At 50.0% G+C, this 4,938-nt stretch overlaps 1 long non-coding RNA gene across 3 annotated transcripts; it reads left to right on the plus strand.

Annotated features, from left to right (window-relative positions):
• Positions 1 to 458: 458 nt before the first annotated feature.
• On the plus strand, positions 459 to 1,672 carry LOC140399756 (uncharacterized). 3 transcript variants are annotated; one of them, XR_011937852.1, is made up of 3 exons: positions 459 to 559; positions 1,096 to 1,229; positions 1,565 to 1,672. It is a non-coding gene; the product is annotated as an uncharacterized lncRNA (long non-coding RNA). The 3 variants fall into 3 exon arrangements; XR_011937850.1 differs by lacking the exon at positions 459 to 559 and adding an exon at positions 834 to 932; XR_011937851.1 differs by lacking the exon at positions 459 to 559 and adding an exon at positions 925 to 1,006.
• The last annotated feature ends 3,266 nt before the right edge of the window (positions 1,673 to 4,938 follow it).

The following is a 4,938-nucleotide window of genomic DNA, read 5'->3' on the forward strand; positions in this document are numbered from 1 at the left end:
TTCTTTATAAATTCTAATCTCAGGAATTGACATCAGAAGATTTCAGTGAAAAATCTGCCTGTGAACAAGTAAAATATGAAGTGAAACTTTGCAATGAGCTTTGTTTGTCTGGCCAGGAATCTTCTCTCTAAATGGAAGCAGAAATGAAGTTGTGTTTAACTCACATTCTGTGATTTCTTGCTGGTTTTTACTCATTCTATGGAAAGCCTTCCTAAAGCGACAGATGAATGGTTATTCCCAACATGTCAGAAATTCAGAGGGAATAAATGTTAAACAAAGACAGAAATAAGGACAGGACATTGTGAATCTGTGGCTGTCTGCTGAATTAACATACCCATAGACAGGACAATTGTTACCTTTGCAGACACAGGAAACACACCGAGGGGGACATTCCTGACAGAAAGTCGGGGGTGGGGACTGCACACAGGTCACTGAAGAGATCTCTAGTCCAAACTGTTTCTAATCATTTCCCAATTCTATTTTAAATTATGATTCAATCCTATTGGGAGGGGAGTGAGTGAGAGAGAGATGTGGCAGATGCAGTATAACATGGATAAATGTGAGGTTATGCACTTGGGTAGAAAAAATAAGAACGTCCCTGTCTAATAATTACATTTAATCCAATTTTTTCCGGCCTGCTCAGTGAACAACACTGGTGTGGGGAAGGCCAAGGTTTAGCTGAAGTCACATTCTGTGTGTGTGGGGCTGAGCAGCAAGGAGATCAGCATCTCTTGTCAATCATTTACATGTCAATAGAGAGCTGTCCTCTGAGACAGACATTCCACACATGGCAGAGACTAGGGGTGGAGTCTGCTCACAGCTCACTGAGGATATATCTGTGTCTGAGGGACTTCAGTTCACAAACCAAAAACCCACGACACTGAAAACATTACCCCTCTCTTCTGTGTGTGTGTGTGTGTGTGTGTCGCTGGGTGTGTCAATCTCTCTGTTTTGAGCTGTGCATTTTGGGTGTTGACATGTTGCTGATTGGCTCGAGATTGGAAATGTTGGACTCCTGTTGTGCTGTTTTGTATTTTTTTTTAAATGTCCCTGTTATTGTCTTTATAACCAATTTTATCTCCTTTTTTTCTCCAGAGGCATCTTTATTTGGAAAACTGGAAGGAGGTCGGGAATCCTGTGAGGAGGACGAGGGAGTGTGAATTCTTCCCGAGGGAGCGCTGGCTGAGGCCTGTTCCGCAGGCTTCACCCGGGTTATTACCCTGACTGAGGTTTAATTTTAATATTGGAGGGATCAAAGAGAGTGAGGGAGGGAGACATAAATATGTATAAGAGGTACAGAGAGACAGCAAGAAACACAAGAGAAGGGGATTTTCACAGTAACTTCATTGCAGTATTAATGTAAGCCTAATTGTGATAATAAAAAGATTTTGAGTATTAATTGTCTCTCAATCGTTTTTAACCTCTGGTTGAAAGCTGTGACTTATTTGTATTTGGATGTTGCTGAGGAGTTGTAAAACTGAAAAGGGGACCCTGGGCTCTCGCTGTATTAAATAGTTTCAATCTTTTCCAGTGGTTTAGTTAATTTTCTCCCTCTTTTTCCCAGGAATTTGAATTTTGAAAGACTGTAATGTGAGCAGGAATCTTTGGACAAAGGCTATTCTCCAAAGGACAAGTGGATGGACTGAGGCCTACTCCACAGGCCGCACTCACGTGAGTTGTCTCTTTATTGCCTCCCCGGCCTTGCACTAAGACACAAACACATTAAACCTTTGGTGGGCGGCAAAGAGTAAAATACAAATCTGGAATATGAAGCTGTCTAATTTTGTTCCAAAATGACAGGGGATATATTAATTCTGAGCATCCCAGGGGTGGGGGGGGGGGGGGGCATTTCACTGTTTCAGCCAATCTCTGAAATCTGGTAGAGAGAGCGAGAGAAATCTCAGATCAGAAACTCTGAACTCAATTTTGAAAGTGGTCATCATTTGTTGGGCTCTCCCTGTGCACAGGTTGCCTGCAGAATTCACAAAATTAACGATAGTGGGGTCACTTTTAAAATGAATCCATTGACTGTAAAGTAATCTCGATTGCCCGGAATTAAAGTCCCTTAACTTGAAGCGGGTATAATTCTGGAATGAAGCCTGTGTTTTAGGCTGAGACACAAGTTTTTTTTAAAGAAAATACAGCACAGAACAGGCCCTTCGGCCCACAATGTTGTGCCGAACCTTTGTCCTAGATTAATCATAGATTATCATTGAATTTACAGTGCAGAAGGAGGCCATTCGGCCCTTTGAGTCTGCACCGGCTCTTGGAAAGAGCACCCTACCCAAACTCAACACTTCCACCCAACACAAAGGGCGATTTTGGACACTAAGGGCAATTTTTCATGGCCAATCCACCTAACCTGCACATCTTTGGACTGTGGGAGGAAACCGGAGCACCCGGAGGAAACCCACGCAGACAAGTCTCTCACCCTCTCAGTCTCTCACCCTCTCAGTCTCTCTCCCTCTCAATCTCTCACCCTCTCAGTCTCTCTCTCCCTCTCAGTCTCTCCCTCTCTCTCTCTCTCTTCCTCTCAGTCTCTCCCCCTCTCAGCCTCTCCCTCCCTCTCAATCTCTCACCCTCTCAGTCTCTCTCCCTCTCAGTCTCTCTCTCTCCCTCTCAGTCTCTCCCCCTCTCCCTCCCTCTCAATCTTTCACCCTCTCAGTCTCTCCCTCCCTCTCAGTCTCTCCCCCTCTCTCCCTCTCAGTCTCTCCCTCTCAGTCTCTCCCTCTCAGTCTCTCTCCCTCTCAGCCTCTCTCTCCCTCTCAGTCTCCCTCACCCTCTCAGTCTCCCTCACCCTCTCAGCCTCTCTCTCCATCTCAGCCTCTCTCACCCTCTCAATCTCTCTCCCTCTCAGTCTCTCTCTCCCTCTCAGTCTCTCTCTCCCTCTCAGTCTCTCACCCTCTCAGTCTCTCACCCTCTCTCTCCCTCTCAGTCTCTCTCCCTCTCAATCTCTCACCCTCTCAGTCTCTCCCTCCCTCTCAGTCTCTCCCTCTCTCTCTCTCTCCCTCTCAGTCTCTCCCCCTCTCAGCCTCTCCCTCCCTCTCAATCTCTCACCCTCTCAGTCTCTCTCCCTCTCAGTCTCTCTCTCCCTCTCAGTCTCTCCCCCTCTCAGCCTCTCCCTCCCTCTGAATCTCTCACCCTCTCAGTCTCTCCCTCCCTCTCAGTCTCTCCCTCTCTCTCTCTCTCCCTCTCAGTCTCTCACCCTCTCAGTCTCTCCCGCTCAGTCTCTCTCCCTCTCAGTCTCTCTCTCCCTCTCAGTCTCCCTCACCCTCTCAGCCTCTCTCCCTCTCAGCCTCTCTCACCTTCTCAATCTCTCTCCCTCAGTCTCTCTCTCCCTCTCAGTCTCTCTTCCTCTCAGCCTCTCTCTCCCTCTCAGTCTCCCTCACCCTCTCAGTCTCCCTCACCCTCTCAGCCTCTCTCTCCATCTCAGCCTCTCTCACCCTCTCAATCTCTCACCCTCTCAGTCTCTCTCCCTCTCAGCCTCTCTCACCCTCTCAGCCTCTCTCTCCATCTCAGCCTCTCTCACCCTCTCAATCTCTCTCCCTCTCAGTCTCTCTCTCCCTCTCAGTCTCTCTCTCCCTCTCAGTCTCTCACCCTCTCAGTCTCTCACCCTCTCAGTCTCTCACCCTCTCTCTCCCTCTCAGTCTCTCTCCCTCTCAATCTCTCACCCTCTCAGTCTCTCCCTCACTCTCAGTCTCTCCCTCTCTCCCTCTCAGTCTCTCCCTCCCTCTCAATCTCTCACCCTCTCAGTCTCTCTCCCTCTCAGTCTCTCTCTCTCCCTCTCAGTCTCTCCCCCTCTCAGCCTCTCCCTCCCTCTGAATCTCTCACCCTCTCAGTCTCTCCCTCCCTCTCAGTCTCTCCCGCTCTCTCTCTCAGTCTCTCACCCTCTCAGTCTCTCCCTCTCAGTCTCTCTCCCTCTCAGCCTCTCTCTCCCTCTCAGCCTCTCTCTCCCTCTCAGCCTCTCTCACCCTCTCAATCTCTCTCCCTCTCAGTCGATCTCTCCCTCTCAGTCTCTCTTCCTCTCAGCCTCTCTTTCCCTCTCAGTCTCCCTCACCCTCTCAGCCTCTCTCTCCCTCTATGTCTCTCTCTCCCTCTCAGTCTCTCTCTCCCTCTCAATCTCTCTCCCTCTCAATCTCTCTCTCCCTCTCAATCTCTCTCTCCCTCTCAGCCTCTCTCTCCCTCTCAGTCTCTCTCCCTCTCAGCCTCTCTCCCTCTCAGTCTATCTCCCTCTCAATCTCTCTTCCTCTCAGCCTCTCTCACCCTCTCAGCCTCTATCTCCCTCTCAGCCTCTCTTACCCTCTCAGTCTCTCGCCCTCTCAGCCTCTATCTCCCTCTCAGCCTCTCTCACCCTCTCAGTCTCTCGCCCTCTCAGTCTCTCTCTCTCCCTCTATGTCTCTCTCTCACTCTCAGCCTCACCCACTCAGTCTCACCCTCTCAGCCTCTCTCACCCTCTCAGTCTCTCTCCCTCTCAGTCTCTCTCTCTCCCTCTCAGTCTCTCTCCCTCTCAGTCTCCCACCCTCTCAGTCTCTCACCCTCTCAGTCTCTCACCCTCTCTCTCCCTCTCAGTCGCTCTCCCTCTCAATCTCTCACCCTCTCAGTCTCTCCCTCACTCTCAGTCTCTCCCTCTCTCTCTCTCTCTCTCCCTCTCAGTCTCTCCCCCTCTCAGTCTCTCCCTCTCTCTCAATCTCTCACCCTCTCAGTCTCTCTCCCTCTCAGTCTCTCTCTCTCCCTCTCAGTCTCTCCCCCTCTCAGCCTCTCCCTCCCTCTGAATCTCTCACCCTCTCAGTCTCTCCCTCCCTCTCAGTCTCTCCCGCTCTCTCTCTCAGTCTCTCACCCTCTCAGTCTCTCCCTCTCAGTCTCTCTCCCTCTCAGTCTCACCCTCTCAGCCTCTCTCCCTCTCAGTCTCTCTCCCTCTCAGTCTCTCTCCCTCTCAGC

The sequence above is a fragment of the Scyliorhinus torazame genome, chromosome 23 (genome assembly GCF_047496885.1).
Source record: "Scyliorhinus torazame isolate Kashiwa2021f chromosome 23, sScyTor2.1, whole genome shotgun sequence".
Classification (NCBI taxonomy): domain Eukaryota; kingdom Metazoa; phylum Chordata; class Chondrichthyes; order Carcharhiniformes; family Scyliorhinidae; genus Scyliorhinus; species Scyliorhinus torazame.